At 57.4% G+C, this 18292-nt stretch overlaps 1 long non-coding RNA gene across 3 annotated transcripts; it reads right to left on the bottom strand.

Moving 5' to 3' along the window:
- Window positions 1-200: 200 nt before the first annotated feature.
- Window positions 201-18120, bottom strand: LOC127464427 (uncharacterized). Of its 3 annotated transcripts, none has more exons than XR_007901360.1 (3): window positions 17348-18120; window positions 15641-16405; window positions 201-356 (listed from the first exon to the last, which is right to left on the bottom strand). It is a non-coding gene; the product is annotated as an uncharacterized LOC127464427 (long non-coding RNA). The 3 variants fall into 3 exon arrangements; XR_007901361.1 differs by lacking the exon at window positions 201-356 and adding an exon at window positions 1998-2153; XR_007901359.1 differs by lacking the exon at window positions 201-356 and adding an exon at window positions 14506-14741.
- Window positions 18121-18292: the final 172 nt, after the last annotated feature.

Below are 18292 nucleotides of genomic sequence, written 5' to 3' on the forward strand. Positions count from 1 at the left end.
CGGCTGCCATCTTCTGAGATACCTGAGTGAGCCAGAGACAAAATTAGATGGCATCTCTAAAGCTGCAGGGGATCCCCGCTCCTCCTGCTGCCTCCCCAACTCACCTCCAAGGCTCCTCTCTCTTCAGCTGCTCCCAAGACCGCCCCTGCAAATGAAATGGGCAAACGCTCAAACACTCAGCTCTCCAATGTTTAGGAATTGCTCACAACGAAAGCCAAAAACCTCCAAACCCCGGACACTCTTTGCTACTCTACCTAGCCGGGACTCTAGACACCCCAGCAGGGCATCGCAAGACCATCCTGCTCACAGACTGCACAGCCATCGGCTCGACTCTCTAAGGGAACTGACATGCTGACCTGAGACTCGGAGCCAGATTCCATCTCCCCACTGATGCACGGAGCAGGGCAGAGCAGGTCCAGGCTGACCCCAAGTGAGACACCACACACACCACGTGACACAAAACGGGGACCAGACAAAGGGCGGGACACAGACCGCAACTGCTCTGCCCGGCACACGTGAATCCAAGGATCAAAAGTAAGCCCTTCCTTGCAGGCGCCCAAATAGCCTGTCACAGGATACGCCTTGCACCGGACTCATTTCAAAAATCCCTCCAGGCGAGGCACACACTTGCACCGACTCCCAACCCCTCTCTGGGCCTTTGCCCTGCACTTATCTTTCCGAGAGCCGGGGATGCGAAGCCATCTTTCATGCACAGGAGGGGCACCTGGGCTGGCTCAGAGGTCCTCCCATCGTCAGACTACCGGCAGTCAACTGCGAGAAAGAAAACCAGACACCGTATCTCAGTAGTGTGGCACGTGGGCCCAGACCCCATGAGCCCTCGACTCACTCTCGACCAGGCAGGTCCTCGGGTCGCTGGCTCTCACCGGACTCGGACACTCTGGCTGCCATCTTCTGGGATACCTGAGTGAGCCAGAGACAAAATTAGATGGCATCTCTAAAGCTGGAGGGGATCCCCGCTCCTCCTGCTGCCTCCCCAACTCACCTCCAAGGCTCCTCTCTCTTCAGCTGCTCCCAAGACCGCCCCTGCAAATGAAATGGGCAAACGCTCAAACACTCAGCTCTCCAACGTTTAGGAATTGCTCACAACGAAAGCCAAAAACCTCCAAACCCCGGACACTCTTTGCTACTCTACCTAGCCGGGACTCTACACACCCCAGCAGGGCATCGCAAGACCATCCTGCTAACAGACTGCACAGCCATCGGCTCGACTCTCTAAGGGAACTGACATGCTGACCTGAGACTCGGAGCCAGATTCCATCTCCCCACTGATGCACGGAGCAGGGCAGAGCAGGTCCAGGTTGACCCCAAGTGAGACACCACACACACCACGTGACACAAAACGGGGACCAGACAAAGGGCGGGACACAGACCGCAACTGCTCTGCCTGGCACACGTGAATCCAAGGATCAAAAGTAAGCCCTTCCTTGCAGGTGCCCAAATAGCCTGTCACAGGATACGCCTTGCACCGGACTCATTTCAAAAATCCCTCCAGGCGAGGTACACACTTGCACCGACTCCCAACCCCTCTCTGGGCCTTTGCCCGGCACTTATCTTTCCGAGAGCCGGGGATGCAAAGCCATTTTGATGCACAGGAGGAGCACCTGGGCTGGCTCAGAGGTCCTCCCATCGTCAGACTACCGGCAGTCAACTGCGAGAAAGAAAACCAGACACCGTATCTCAGTAGTGTGGCACGTGGGCCCAGACCCCATGAGCCCTCGACTCACTCTCGACCAGGCAGGTCCTCGGGTCGCTGGCTCTCACCGGACTCGGACACTCTGGCTGCCATCTTCTGGGATACCTGAGTGAGCCAGAGACAAAATTAGATGGCATCTCTAAAGCTGGAGGGGATCCCCGCTCCTCCTGCTGCCTCCCCAACTCACCTCCAAGGCTCCTCTCTCTTCAGCTGCTCCCAAGACCGCCCCTGCAAATGAAATGGGCAAACGCTCAAACACTCAGCTCTCCAATGTTTAGGAATTGCTCACAACGAAAGCCAAAAACCTCCAAACCCCGGACACTCTTTGCTACTCTACCTAGCCGGGACTCTAGACACCCCAGCAGGGCATCGCAAGACCATCCTGCTCACAGACTGCACAGCCATCGGCTCGACTCTCTAAGGGAACTGACATGCTGACCTGAGACTCGGAGCCAGATTCCATCTCCCCACTGATGCACGGAGCAGGGCAGAGCAGGTCCAGGCTGACCCCAAGTGAGACACCACACACACCACGTGACACAAAACGGGGACCAGACAAAGGGCGGGACACAGACCGCAACTGCTCTGCCCGGCACACGTGAATCCAAGGATCAAAAGTAAGCCCTTCCTTGCAGGCGCCCAAATAGCCTGTCACAGGATACGCCTTGCACCGGACTCATTTCAAAAATCCCTCCAGGCGAGGCACACACTTGCACCGACTCCCAACCCCTCTCTGGGCCTTTGCCCGGCACTTATCTTTCCGAGAGCCGGGGATGCAAAGCCATCTTTGATGCACAGGAGGGGCACCTGGGCTGGCTCAGAGGTCCTCCCATCGTCAGACTACCGGCAGTCAACTGCGAGAAAGAAAACCAGACACCGTATCTCAGTAGTGTGGCACGTGGGCCCAGACCCCATGAGCCCTCGACTCACTCTCGGCCAGGCAGGTCCTCGGGTCGCTGGCTCTCACCGGACTCGGACACTCTGGCTGCCATCTTCTGGGATACCTGAGTGAGCCAGAGACAAAATTAGATGGCATCTCTAAAGCTGCAGGGGATCCCCGCTCCTCCTGCTGCCTCCCCAACTCACCTCCAAGGCTCCTCTCTCTTCAGCTGCTCCCAAGACCGCCCCTGCAAATGAAATGGGCAAACGCTCAAACACTCAGCTCTCCAACGTTTAGGAATTGCTCACAATGAAAGCCAAAAACCTCCAAACCCCGGACACTCTTTGCTACTCTACCTAGCCGGGACTCTACACACCCCAGCAGGGCATCGCAAGACCATCCTGCTCACAGACTGCACAGCCAGCGGCTCGACTCTCTAAGGGAACTGACATGCTGACCTGAGACTCGGAGCCAGATTCCATCTACCCACTGATGCACGGAGCAGGGCAGAGCAGGTCCAGGCTGACCCCAAGTGAGACACCACACACACCACGTGACACAAAACGGGGACCAGACAAAGGGCGGGACACAGACAGCAACTGCTCTGCCCGGCACACGTGAATCCAAGGATCAAAAGTAAGCCCTTCCTTGCAGGCGCCCAAATAGCCTGTCACAGGATACGCCTTGCACCGGACTCATTTCAAAAATCCCTCCAGGCGAGGCACACACTTGCACCGACTCCCAACCCCTCTCTGGGCCTTTGCCCTGCACTTATCTTTCCGAGAGCCGGGGAGGCGAAGCCATCTTTGATGCACAGGAGGGGCACCTGGGCTGGCTCAGAGGTTCCTCCCATCGTCAGACTACCGGCAGTCAACTGCGAGAAAGAAAACCAGACACCGTATCTCAGTAGTGTGGCACGTGGGCCCAGACCCCATGAGCCCTCGACTCACTCTCGACCAGGCAGGTCCTCGGGTCGCTGGCTCTCACCGGACTCGGACACTCTGGCTGCCATCTTCTGGGATACCTGAGTGAGCCAGAGACAAAATTAGATGGCATCTCTAAAGCTGCAGGGGATCCCCGCTCCTCCTGCTGCCTCCCCAACTCACCTCCAAGGCTCCTCTCTCTTCAGCTGCTCCCAAGACCGCCCCTGCAAATGAAATGGGCAAACGCTCAAACACTCAGCTCTCCAACGTTTAGGAATTGCTCACAACGAAAGCCAAAAACCTCCAAACCCCGGACACTCTTTGCTACTCTACCTAGCCGGGACTCTACACACCCCAGCAGGGCATCGCAAGACCATCCTGCTCACAGACTGCACAGCCAGCGGCTCGACTCTCTAAGGGAACTGACATGCTGACCTGAGACTCGGAGCCAGATTCCATCTACCCACTGATGCACGGAGCAGGGCAGAGCAGGTCCAGGCTGACCCCAAGTGAGACACCACACACACCACGTGACACAAAACGGGGACCAGACAAAGGGCGGGACACAGACAGCAACTGCTCTGCCCGGCACACGTGAATCCAAGGATCAAAAGTAAGCCCTTCCTTGCAGGCGCCCAAATAGCCTGTCACAGGATACGCCTTGCACCGGACTCATTTCAAAAATCCCTCCAGGCGAGGCACACACTTGCACCGACTCCCAACCCCTCTCTGGGCCTTTGCCCTGCACTTATCTTTCCGAGAGTCGGGGAGGCGAAGCCATCTTTGATGCACAGGAGGGGCACCTGGGCTGGCTCAGAGGTTCCTCCCATCGTCAGACTACCGGCAGTCAACTGCGAGAAAGAAAACCAGACACCGTATCTCAGTAGTGTGGCACGTGGGCCCAGACCCCATGAGCCCTCGACTCACTCTCGACCAGGCAGGTCCTCGGGTCGCTGGCTCTCACCGGACTCGGACACTCTGGCTGCCATCTTCTGGGATACCTGAGTGAGCCAGAGACAAAATTAGATGGCATCTCTAAAGCTGCAGGGGATCCCCGCTCCTCCTGCTGCCTCCCCAACTCACCTCCAAGGCTCCTCTCTCTTCAGCTGCTCCCAAGACCGCCCCTGCAAATGAAATGGGCAAACGCTCAAACACTCAGCTCTCCAACGTTTAGGAATTGCTCACAACGAAAGCCAAAAACCTCCAAACCCCGGACACTCTTTGCTACTCTACCTAGCCGGGACTCTACACACCCCAGCAGGGCATCGCAAGACCATCCTGCTCACAGACTGCACAGCCAGCGGCTCGACTCTCTAAGGGAACTGACATGCTGACCTGAGACTCGGAGCCAGATTCCATCTACCCACTGATGCACGGAGCAGGGCAGAGCAGGTCCAGGCTGACCCCAAGTGAGACACCACACACACCACGTGACACAAAACGGGGACCAGACAAAGGGCGGGACACAGACAGCAACTGCTCTGCCCGGCACACGTGAATCCAAGGATCAAAAGTAAGCCCTTCCTTGCAGGCGCCCAAATAGCCTGTCACAGGATACGCCTTGCACCGGACTCATTTCAAAAATCCCTCCAGGCGAGGCACACACTTGCACCGACTCCCAACCCCTCTCTGGGGCTTTGCCCTGCACTTATCTTTCCGAGAGCCGGGGAGGCGAAGCCATCTTTGATGCACAGGAGGGGCACCTGGGCTGGCTCAGAGGTTCCTCCCATCGTCAGACTACCGGCAGTCAACTGCGAGAAAGAAAACCAGACACCGTATCTCAGTAGTGTGGCACGTGGGCCCAGACCCCATGAGCCCTCGACTCACTCTCGACCAGGCAGGTCCTCGGGTCGCTGGCTCTCACCGGACTCGGACACTCTGGCTGCCATCTTCTGGGATACCTGAGTGAGCCAGAGACAAAATTAGATGGCATCTCTAAAGCTGCAGGGGATCCCCGCTCCTCCTGCTGCCTCCCCAACTCACCTCCAAGGCTCCTCTCTCTTCAGCTGCTCCCAAGACCGCCCCTGCAAATGAATTGGGCAAACGCTCAAACACTCAGCTCTCCAACGTTCAGGAATTGCTCACAACGAAAGCCAAAAACCTCCAAACCCCGGACACTCTTTGCTACTCTACCTAGCCGGGACTCTACACACCCCAGCAGGGCATCGCAAGACCATCCTGCTCACAGACTGCACAGCCAGCGGCTCGACTCTCTAAGGGAACTGACATGCTGACCTGAGACTCGGAGCCAGATTCCATCTACCCACTGATGCACGGAGCAGGGCAGAGCAGGTCCAGGCTGACCCCAAGTGAGACACCACACACACCACGTGACACAAAACGGGGACCAGACAAAGGGCGGGACACAGACAGCAACTGCTCTGCCCGGCACACGTGAATCCAAGGATCAAAAGTAAGCCCTTCCTTGCAGGCGCCCAAATAGCCTGTCACAGGATACGCCTTGCACCGGACTCATTTCAAAAATCCCTCCAGGCGAGGCACACACTTGCACCGACTCCCAACCCCTCTCTGGGCCTTTGCCCTGCACTTATCTTTCCGAGAGCCGGGGATGCAAAGCCATCTTTGATGCACAGGAGGGGCACCTGGGCTGGCTCAGAGGTCCTCCCATCGTCAGACTACCGGCAGTCAACTGCGAGAAAGAAAACCAGACACCGTATCTCAGTAGTGTGGCACGTGGGCCCAGACCCCATGAGCCCTCGACTCACTCTCGACCAGGCAGGTCCTCGGGTCGCTGGCTCTCACCGGACTCGGACACTCTGGCTGCCATCTTCTGGGATACCTGAGTGAGCCAGAGACAAAATTAGATGGCATCTCTAAAGCTGCAGGGGATCCCCGCTCCTCCTGCTGCCTCCCCAACTCACCTCCAAGGCTCCTCTCTCTTCAGCTGCTCCCAAGACCGCCCCTGCAAATGAAATGGGCAAACGCTCAAACACTCAGCTCTCCAACGTTCAGGAATTGCTCACAACGAAAGCCAAAAACCTCCAAACCCCGGACACTCTTTGCTACTCTACCTAGCCGGGACTCTACACACCCCAGCAGGGCATCGCAAGACCATCCTGCTCACAGACTGCACAGCCAGCGGCTCGACTCTCTAAGGGAACTGACATGCTGACCTGAGACTCGGAGCCAGATTCCATCTCCCCACTGATGCACGGAGCAGGGCAGAGCAGGTCCAGGCTGACCCCAAGTGAGACACCACACACACCACGTGACACAAAACGGGGACCAGACAAAGGGCGGGACACAGACAGCAACTGCTCTGCCCGGCACACGTGAATCCAAGGATCAAAAGTAAGCCCTTCCTTGCAGGCGCCCAAATAGCCTGTCACAGGATACGCCTTGCACCGGACTCATTTCAAAAATCCCTCCAGGCGAGGCGCACACTTGCACTGACTCCCAACCCCTCTCTGGGCCTTTGCCCTGCACTTATCTTTCCGAGAGCCGGGGATGCAAAGCCATCTTTGATGCACAGGAGGGTACCTGGGCTGGCTCAGAGGTCCTCCCATCGTCAGACTACCGGCAGTCAACTGCGAGAAAGAAAACCAGACACCGTATCTCAGTAGTGTGGCACGTGGGCCCAGACCCCATGAGCCCTCGACTCACTCTCGACCAGGCAGGTCCTCGGGTCGCTGGCTCTCACCGGACTCGGACACTCTGGCTGCCATCTTCTGGGATACCTGAGTGAGCCAGAGACAAAATTAGATGGCATCTCTAAAGCTGCAGGGGATCCCCGCTCCTCCTGCTGCCTCCCCAACTCACCTCCAAGGCTCCTCTCTCTTCAGCTGCTCCCAAGACCGCCCCTGCAAATGAAATGGGCAAACGCTCAAACACTCAGCTCTCCAATGTTTAGGAATTGCTCACAACGAAAGCCAAAAACCTCCAAACCCCGGACACTCTTTGCTACTCTACCTAGCCGGGACTCTAGACACCCCAGCAGGGCATCGCAAGACCATCCTGCTCACAGACTGCACAGCCATCGGCTCGACTCTCTAAGGGAACTGACATGCTGACCTGAGACTCGGAGCCAGATTCCATCTACCCACTGATGCACGGAGCAGGGCAGAGCAGGTCCAGGCTGACCCCAAGTGAGACACCACACACACCACGTGACACAAAACGGGGACCAGACAAAGGGCGGGACACAGACCGCAACTGCTCTGCCCGGCACACGTGAATCCAAGGATCAAAAGTAAGCCCTTCCTTGCAGGCGCCCAAATAGCCTGTCACAGGATACGCCTTGCACCGGACTCATTTCAAAAATCCCTCCAGGCGAGGCACACACTTGCACCGACTCCCAACCCCTCTCTGGGCCTTTGCCCTGCACTTATCTTTCCGAGAGCCGGGGATGCGAAGCCATCTTTCACGCACAGGAGGGGCACCTGGGCTGGCTCAGAGGTCCTCCCATCGTCAGACTACCGGCAGTCAACTGCGAGAAAGAAAACCAGACACCGTATCTCAGTAGTGTGGCACGTGGGCCCAGACCCCATGAGCCCTCGACTCACTCTCGACCAGGCAGGTCCTCGGGTCGCTGGCTCTCACCGGACTCGGACACTCTGGCTGCCATCTTCTGGGATACCTGAGTGAGCCAGAGACAAAATTAGATGGCATCTCTAAAGCTGCAGGGGATCCCCGCTCCTCCTGCTGCCTCCCCAACTCACCTCCAAGGCTCCTCTCTCTTCAGCTGCTCCCAAGACCGCCCCTGCAAATGAAATGGGCAAACGCTCAAACACTCAGCTCTCCAACGTTTAGGAATTGCTCACAACGAAAGCCAAAAACCTCCAAACCCCGGACACTCTTTGCTACTCTACCTAGCCGGGACTCTACACACCCCAGCAGGGCATCGCAAGACCATCCTGCTAACAGACTGCACAGCCATCGGCTCGACTCTCTAAGGGAACTGACATGCTGACCTGAGACTCGGAGCCAGATTCCATCTACCCACTGATGCACGGAGCAGGGCAGAGCAGGTCCAGGTTGACCCCAAGTGAGACACCACACACACCACGTGACACAAAACGGGGACCAGACAAAGGGCGGGACACAGACAGCAACTGCTCTGCCTGGCACACGTGAATCCAAGGATCAAAAGTAAGCCCTTCCTTGCAGGTGCCCAAATAGCCTGTCACAGGATACGCCTTGCACCGGACTCATTTCAAAAATCCCTCCAGGCGAGGTACACACTTGCACCGACTCCCAACCCCTCTCTGGGCCTTTGCCCGGCACTTATCTTTCCGAGAGCCGGGGATGCAAAGCCATCTTTGATGCACAGGAGGGGCACCTGGGCTGGCTCAGAGGTCCTCCCATCGTCAGACTACCGGCAGTCAACTGCGAGAAAGAAAACCAGACACCGTATCTCAGTAGTGTGGCACGTGGGCCCAGACCCCATGAGCCCTCGACTCACTCTCGACCAGGCAGGTCCTCGGGTCGCTGGCTCTCACCGGACTCGGACACTCTGGCTGCCATCTTCTGGGATACCTGAGTGAGCCAGAGACAAAATTAGATGGCATCTCTAAAGCTGCAGGGGATCCCCGCTCCTCCTGCTGCCTCCCCAACTCACCTCCAAGGCTCCTCTCTCTTCAGCTGCTCCCAAGACCGCCCCTGCAAATGAAATGGGCAAACGCTCAAACACTCAGCTCTCCAATGTTTAGGAATTGCTCACAACGAAAGCCAAAAACCTCCAAACCCCGGACACTCTTTGCTACTCTACCTAGCCGGGACTCTACACACCCCAGCAGGGCATCGCAAGACCATCCTGCTAACAGACTGCACAGCCATCGGCTCGACTCTCTAAGGGAACTGACATGCTGACCTGAGACTCGGAGCCAGATTCCATCTCCCCACTGATGCACGGAGCAGGGCAGAGCAGGTCCAGGCTGACCCCAAGTGAGACACCACACACACCACGTGACACAAAACGGGGACCAGACAAAGGGCGGGACACAGACCGCAACTGCTCTGCCCGGCACACGTGAATCCAAGGATCAAAAGTAAGCCCTTCCTTGCAGGCGCCCAAATAGCCTGTCACAGGATACGCCTTGCACCGGACTCATTTCAAAAATCCCTCCAGGCGAGGCACACACTTGCACCGACTCCCAACCCCTCTCTGGGCCTTTGCCCGGCACTTATCTTTCCGAGAGCCGGGGATGCAAAGCCATCTTTGATGCACAGGAGGGGCACCTGGGCTGGCTCAGAGGTCCTCCCATCGTCAGACTACCGGCAGTCAACTGCGAGAAAGAAAACCAGACACCGTATCTCAGTAGTGTGGCACGTGGGCCCAGACCCCATGAGCCCTCGACTCACTCTCGACCAGGCAGGTCCTCGGGTCGCTGGCTCTCACCGGACACGGACACTCTGGCTGCCATCTTCTGGGATACCTGAGTGAGCCAGAGACAAAATTAGATGGCATCTCTAAAGCTGCAGGGGATCCCCGCTCCTCCTGCTGCCTCCCCAACTCACCTCCAAGGCTCCTCTCTCTTCAGCTGCTCCCAAGACCGCCCCTGCAAATGAAATGGGCAAACGCTCAAACACTCAGCTCTCCAACGTTTAGGAATTGCTCACAACGAAAGCCAAAAACCTCCAAACCCCGGACACTCTTTGCTACTCTACCTAGCCGGGACTCTACACACCCCAGCAGGGCATCGCAAGACCATCCTGCTCACAGACTGCACAGCCAGCGGCTCGACTCTCTAAGGGAACTGACATGCTGACCTGAGACTCGGAGCCAGATTCCATCTACCCACTGATGCACGGAGCAGGGCAGAGCAGGTCCAGGCTGACCCCAAGTGAGACACCACACACACCACGTGACACAAAACGGGGACCAGACAAAGGGCGGGACACAGACAGCAACTGCTCTGCCCGGCACACGTGAATCCAAGGATCAAAAGTAAGCCCTTCCTTGCAGGCGCCCAAATAGCCTGTCACAGGATACGCCTTGCACCGGACTCATTTCAAAAATCCCTCCAGGCGAGGCGCACACTTGCACCGACTCCCAACCCCTCTCTGGGCCTTTGCCCGGCACTTATCTTTCCGAGAGCCGGGGATGCAAAGCCATCTTTGATGCACAGGAGGGGCACCTGGGCTGGCTCAGAGGTCCTCCCATCGTCAGACTACCGGCAGTCAACTGCGAGAAAGAAAACCAGACACCGTATCTCAGTAGTGTGGCACGTGGGCCCAGACCCCATGAGCCCTCGACTCACTCTCGACCAGGCAGGTCCTCGGGTCGCTGGCTCTCACCGGACTCGGACACTCTGGCTGCCATCTTCTGAGATACCTGAGTGAGCCAGAGACAAAATTAGATGGCATCTCTAAAGCTGCAGGGGATCCCCGCTCCTCCTGCTGCCTCCCCAACTCACCTCCAAGGCTCCTCTCTCTTCAGCTGCTCCCAAGACCGCCCCTGCAAATGAAATGGGCAAACGCTCAAACACTCAGCTCTCCAATGTTTAGGAATTGCTCACAACGAAAGCCAAAAACCTCCAAACCCCGGACACTCTTTGCTACTCTACCTAGCCGGGACTCTACACACCCCAGCAGGGCATCGCAAGACCATCCTGCTCACAGACTGCACAGCCATCGGCTCGACTCTCTAAGGGAACTGACATGCTGACCTGAGACTCGGAGCCAGATTCCATCTCCCCACTGATGCACGGAGCAGGGCAGAGCAGGTCCAGGCTGACCCCAAGTGAGACACCACACACACCACGTGACACAAAACGGGGACCAGACAAAGGGCGGGACACAGACCGCAACTGCTCTGCCCGGCACACGTGAATCCAAGGATCAAAAGTAAGCCCTTCCTTGCAGGCGCCCAAATAGCCTGTCACAGGATACGCCTTGCACCGGACTCATTTCAAAAATCCCTCCAGGCGAGGCACACACTTGCACCGACTCCCAACCCCTCTCTGGGCCTTTGCCCGGCACTTATCTTTCCGAGAGCCGGGGATGCAAAGCCATCTTTCATGCACAGGAGGGGCACCTGGGCTGGCTCAGAGGTCCTCCCATCGTCAGACTACCGGCAGTCAACTGCGAGAAAGAAAACCAGACACCGTATCTCAGTAGTGTGGCACGTGGGCCCAGACCCCATGAGCCCTCGACTCACTCTCGACCAGGCAGGTCCTCGGGTCGCTGGCTCTCACCGGACTCGGACACTCTGGCTGCCATCTTCTGGGATACCTGAGTGAGCCAGAGACAAAATTAGATGGCATCTCTAAAGCTGCAGGGGATCCCCGCTCCTCCTGCTGCCTCCCCAACTCACCTCCAAGGCTCCTCTCTCTTCAGCTGCTCCCAAGACCGCCCCTGCAAATGAAATGGGCAAACGCTCAAACACTCAGCTCTCCAACGTTCAGGAATTGCTCACAACGAAAGCCAAAAACCTCCAAACCCCGGACACTCTTTGCTACTCTACCTAGCCGGGACTCTACACACCCCAGCAGGGCATCGCAAGACCATCCTGCTCACAGACTGCACAGCCATCGGCTCGACTCTCTAAGGGAACTGACATGCTGACCTGAGACTCGGAGCCAGATTCCATCTCCCCACTGATGCACGGAGCAGGGCAGAGCAGGTCCAGGCTGACCCCAAGTGAGACACCACACACACCACGTGACACAAAACGGGGACCAGACAAAGGGCGGGACACAGACCGCAACTGCTCTGCCCGGCACACGTGAATCCAAGGATCAAAAGTAAGCCCTTCCTTGCAGGCGCCCAAATAGCCTGTCACAGGATACGCCTTGCACCGGACTCATTTCAAAAATCCCTCCAGGCGAGGCACACACTTGCACCGACTCCCAACCCCTCTCTGGGCCTTTGCCCTGCACTTATCTTTCCGAGAGTCGGGGAGGCGAAGCCATCTTTGATGCACAGGAGGGGCACCTGGGCTGGCTCAGAGGTTCCTCCCATCGTCAGACTACCGGCAGTCAACTGCGAGAAAGAAAACCAGACACCGTATCTCAGTAGTGTGGCACGTGGGCCCAGACCCCATGAGCCCTCGACTCACTCTCGACCAGGCAGGCCTCGGGTCGCTGGCTCTCACCGGACTTGGACACTCTGGCTGCCATCTTCTGGGATACCTGAGTGAGCCAGAGACAAAATTAGATGGCATCTCTAAAGCTGCAGGGGATCCCCGCTCCTCCTGCTGCCTCCCCAACTCACCTCCAAGGCTCCTCTCTCTTCAGCTGCTCCCAAGACCGCCCCTGCAAATGAAATGGGCAAACGCTCAAACACTCAGCTCTCCAACGTTTAGGAATTGCTCACAACGAAAGCCAAAAACCTCCAAACCCCGGACACTCTTTGCTACTCTACCTAGCCGGGACTCTACACACCCCAGCAGGGCATCGCAAGACCATCCTGCTCACAGACTGCACAGCCAGCGGCTCGACTCTCTAAGGGAACTGACATGCTGACCTGAGACTCGGAGCCAGATTCCATCTACCCACTGATGCACGGAGCAGGGCAGAGCAGGTCCAGGCTGACCCCAAGTGAGACACCACACACACCACGTGACACAAAACGGGGACCAGACAAAGGGCGGGACACAGACAGCAACTGCTCTGCCCGGCACACGTGAATCCAAGGATCAAAAGTAAGCCCTTCCTTGCAGGCGCCCAAATAGCCTGTCACAGGATACGCCTTGCACCGGACTCATTTCAAAAATCCCTCCAGGCGAGGCACACACTTGCACCGACTCCCAACCCCTCTCTGGGCCTTTGCCCTGCACTTATCTTTCCGAGAGCCGGGGATGCAAAGCCATCTTTGATGCACAGGAGGGGCACCTGGGCTGGCTCAGAGGTCCTCCCATCGTCAGACTACCGGCAGTCAACTGCGAGAAAGAAAACCAGACACCGTATCTCAGTAGTGTGGCACGTGGGCCCAGACCCCATGAGCCCTCGACTCACTCTCGACCAGGCAGGTCCTCGGGTCGCTGGCTCTCACCGGACTCGGACACTCTGGCTGCCATCTTCTGGGATACCTGAGTGAGCCAGAGACAAAATTAGATGGCATCTCTAAAGCTGCAGGGGATCCCCGCTCCTCCTGCTGCCTCCCCAACTCACCTCCAAGGCTCCTCTCTCTTCAGCTGCTCCCAAGACCGCCCCTGCAAATGAAATGGGCAAACGCTCAAACACTCAGCTCTCCAACGTTTAGGAATTGCTCACAACGAAAGCCAAAAACCTCCAAACCCCGGACACTCTTTGCTACTCTACCTAGCCGGGACTCTACACACCCCAGCAGGGCATCGCAAGACCATCCTGCTCACAGACTGCACAGCCATCGGCTCGACTCTCTAAGGGAACTGACATGCTGACCTGAGACTCGGAGCCAGATTCCATCTACCCACTGATGCACGGAGCAGGGCAGAGCAGGTCCAGGCTGACCCCAAGTGAGACACCACACACACCACGTGACACAAAACGGGGACCAGACAAAGGGCGGGACACAGACAGCAACTGCTCTGCCCGGCACACGTGAATCCAAGGATCAAAAGTAAGCCCTTCCTTGCAGGCGCCCAAATAGCCTGTCACAGGATACGCCTTGCACCGGACTCATTTCAAAAATCCCTCCAGGCGAGGCGCACACTTGCACCGACTCCCAACCCCTCTCTGGGCCTTTGCCCGGCACTTATCTTTCCGAGAGTCGGGGATGCAAAGCCATCTTTGATGCACAGGAGGGGCACCTGGGCTGGCTCAGAGGTCCTCCCATCGTCAGACTACCGGCAGTCAACTGCGAGAAAGAAAACCAGACACCGTATCTCAGTAGTGTGGCACGTGGGCCCAGACCCCATGAGCCCTCGACTCACTCTCGACCAGGCAGGTCCTCGGGTCGCTGGCTCTCACCGGACTCGGACACTCTGGCTGCCATCTTCTGAGATACCTGAGTGAGCCAGAGACAAAATTAGATGGCATCTCTAAAGCTGCAGGGGATCCCCGCTCCTCCTGCTGCCTCCCCAACTCACCTCCAAGGCTCCTCTCTCTTCAGCTGCTCCCAAGACCGCCCCTGCAAATGAAATGGGCAAACGCTCAAACACTCAGCTCTCCAATGTTTAGGAATTGCTCACAACGAAAGCCAAAAACCTCCAAACCCCGGACACTCTTTGCTACTCTACCTAGCCGGGACTCTAGACACCCCAGCAGGGCATCGCAAGACCATCCTGCTCACAGACTGCACAGCCATCGGCTCGACTCTCTAAGGGAACTGACATGCTGACCTGAGACTCGGAGCCAGATTCCATCTCCCCACTGATGCACGGAGCAGGGCAGAGCAGGTCCAGGCTGACCCCAAGTGAGACACCACACACACCACGTGACACAAAACGGGGACCAGACAAAGGGCGGGACACAGACCGCAACTGCTCTGCCCGGCACACGTGAATCCAAGGATCAAAAGTAAGCCCTTCCTTGCAGGCGCCCAAATAGCCTGTCACAGGATACGCCTTGCACCGGACTCATTTCAAAAATCCCTCCAGGCGAGGCACACACTTGCACCGACTCCCAACCCCTCTCTGGGCCTTTGCCCGGCACTTATCTTTCCGAGAGCCGGGGATGCAAAGCCATCTTTCATGCACAGGAGGGGCACCTGGGCTGGCTCAGAGGTCCTCCCATCGTCAGACTACCAGCAGTCAACTGCGAGAAAGAAAACCAGACACCGTATCTCAGTAGTGTGGCACGTGGGCCCAGACCCCATGAGCCCTCGACTCACTCTCGACCAGGCAGGTCCTCGGGTCGCTGGCTCTCACCGGACTCGGACACTCTGGCTGCCATCTTCTGGGATACCTGAGTGAGCCAGAGACAAAATTAGATGGCATCTCTAAAGCTGCAGGGGATCCCCGCTCCTCCTGCTGCCTCCCCAACTCACCTCCAAGGCTCCTCTCTCTTCAGCTGCTCCCAAGACCGCCCCTGCAAATGAAATGGGCAAACGCTCAAACACTCAGCTCTCCAACGTTTAGGAATTGCTCACAACGAAAGCCAAAAACCTCCAAACCCCGGACACTCTTTGCTACTCTACCTAGCCGGGACTCTACACACCCCAGCAGGGCATCGCAAGACCATCCTGCTCACAGACTGCACAGCCAGCGGCTCGACTCTCTAAGGGAACTGACATGCTGACCTGAGACTCGGAGCCAGATTCCATCTACCCACTGATGCACGGAGCAGGGCAGAGCAGGTCCAGGCTGACCCCAAGTGAGACACCACACACACCACGTGACACAAAACGGGGACCAGACAAAGGGCGGGACACAGACAGCAACTGCTCTGCCCGGCACACGTGAATCCAAGGATCAAAAGTAAGCCCTTCCTTGCAGGCGCCCAAATAGCCTGTCACAGGATACGCCTTGCACCGGACTCATTTCAAAAATCCCTCCAGGCGAGGCACACACTTGCACCGACTCCCAACCCCTCTCTGGGCCTTTGCCCTGCACTTATCTTTCCGAGAGCCGGGGATGCAAAGCCATCTTTGATGCACAGGAGGGGCACCTGGGCTGGCTCAGAGGTCCTCCCATCGTCAGACTACCGGCAGTCAACTGCGAGAAAGAAAACCAGACACCGTATCTCAGTAGTGTGGCACGTGGGCCCAGACCCCATGAGCCCTCGACTCACTCTCGACCAGGCAGGTCCTCGGGTCGCTGGCTCTCACCGGACTCGGACACTCTGGCTGCCATCTTCTGGGATACCTGAGTGAGCCAGAGACAAAATTAGATGGCATCTCTAAAGCTGCAGGGGATCCCCGCTCCTCCTGCTGCCTCCCCAACTCACCTCCAAGGCTCCTCTCTCTTCAGCTGCTCCCAAGACCGCCCCTGCAAATGAAATGGGCAAACGCTCAAACACTCAGCTCTCCAACGTTTAGGAATTGCTCACAACAAAAGCCAAAAACCTCCAAACCCCGGACACTCTTTGCTACTCTACCTAGCCGGGACTCTACACACCCCAGCAGGGCATCGCAAGACCATCCTGCTCACAGACTGCACAGCCAGCGGCTCGACTCTCTAAGGGAACTGACATGCTGACCTGAGACTCGGAGCCAGATTCCATCTACCCACTGATGCACGGAGCAGGGCAGAGCAGGTCCAGGCTGACCCCAAGTGAGACACCACACACACCACGTGACACAAAACGGGGACCAGACAAAGGGCGGGACACAGACAGCAACTGCTCTGCCCGGCACACGTGAATCCAAGGATCAAAAGTAAGCCCTTCCTTGCAGGCGCCCAAATAGCCTGTCACAGGATACGCCTTGCACCGGACTCATTTCAAAAATCCCTCCAGGCGAGGCGCACACTTGCACCGACTCCCAACCCCTCTCTGGGCCTTTGCCCGGCACTTATCTTTCCGAGAGCCGGGGATGCAAAGCCATCTTTGATGCACAGGAGGGGCACCTGGGCTGGCTCAGAGGTCCTCCCATCGTCAGACTACCGGCAGTCAACTGCGAGAAAGAAAACCAGACACCGTATCTCAGTAGTGTGGCACGTGGGCCCAGACCCCATGAGCCCTCGACTCACTCTCGACCAGGCAGGTCCTCGGGTCGCTGGCTCTCACCGGACTCGGACACTCTGGCTGCCATCTTCTGAGATACCTGAGTGAGCCAGAGACAAAATTAGATGGCATCTCTAAAGCTGCAGGGGATCCCCGCTCCTCCTGCTGCCTCCCCAACTCACCTCCAAGGCTCCTCTCTCTTCAGCTGCTCCCAAGACCGCCCCTGCAAATGAAATGGGCAAACGCTCAAACACTCAGCTCTCCAATGTTTAGGAATTGCTCACAACGAAAGCCAAAAACCTCCAAACCCCGGACACTCTTTGCTACTCTACCTAGCCGGGACTCTAGACACCCCAGCAGGGCATCGCAAGACCATCCTGCTCACAGACTGCACAGCCATCGGCTCGACTCTCTAAGGGAACTGACATGCTGACCTGAGACTCGGAGCCAGATTCCATCTCCCCACTGATGCACGGAGCAGGGCAGAGCAGGTCCAGGCTGACCCCAAGTGAGACACCACACACACCACGTGACACAAAACGGGGACCAGACAAAGGGCGGGACACAGACCGCAACTGCTCTGCCCGGCACACGTGAATCCAAGGATCAAAAGTAAGCCCTTCCTTGCAGGCGCCCAAATAGCCTGTCACAGGATACGCCTTGCACCGGACTCATTTCAAAAATCCCTCCAGGCGAGGCACACACTTGCACCGACTCCCAACCCCTCTCTGGGCCTTTGCCCTGCACTTATCTTTCCGAGAGCCGGGGATGCGAAGCCATCTTTCATGCACAGGAGGGGCACCTGGGCTGGCTCAGAGGTCCTCCCATCGTCAGACTACCGGCAGTCAACTGCGAGAAAGAAAACCAGACACCGTATCTCAGTAGTGTGGCACGTGGGCCCAGACCCCATGAGCCCTCGACTCACTCTCGACCAGGCAGGTCCTCGGGTCGCTGGCTCTCACCGGACTCGGACACTCTGGCTGCCATCTTCTGGGATACCTGAGTGAGCCAGAGACAAAATTAGATGGCATCTCTAAAGCTGCAGGGGATCCCCGCTCCTCCTGCTGCCTCCCCAACTCACCTCCAAGGCTCCTCTCTCTTCAGCTGCTCCCAAGACCGCCCCTGCAAATGAAATGGGCAAACGCTCAAACACTCAGCTCTCCAACGTTTAGGAATTGCTCACAACGAAAGCCAAAAACCTCCAAACCCCGGACACTCTTTGCTACTCTACCTAGCCGGGACTCTACACACCCCAGCAGGGCATCGCAAGACCATCCTGCTCACAGAC

The sequence above is a fragment of the Manacus candei genome, unplaced genomic scaffold, assembly GCF_025592945.1.
Source record: "Manacus candei isolate 608988 ecotype Guabito, Panama unplaced genomic scaffold, ASM2559294v1 h1tg000223l, whole genome shotgun sequence".
In the NCBI taxonomy this organism is placed as follows: Eukaryota; Metazoa; Chordata; class Aves; order Passeriformes; family Pipridae; genus Manacus; species Manacus candei.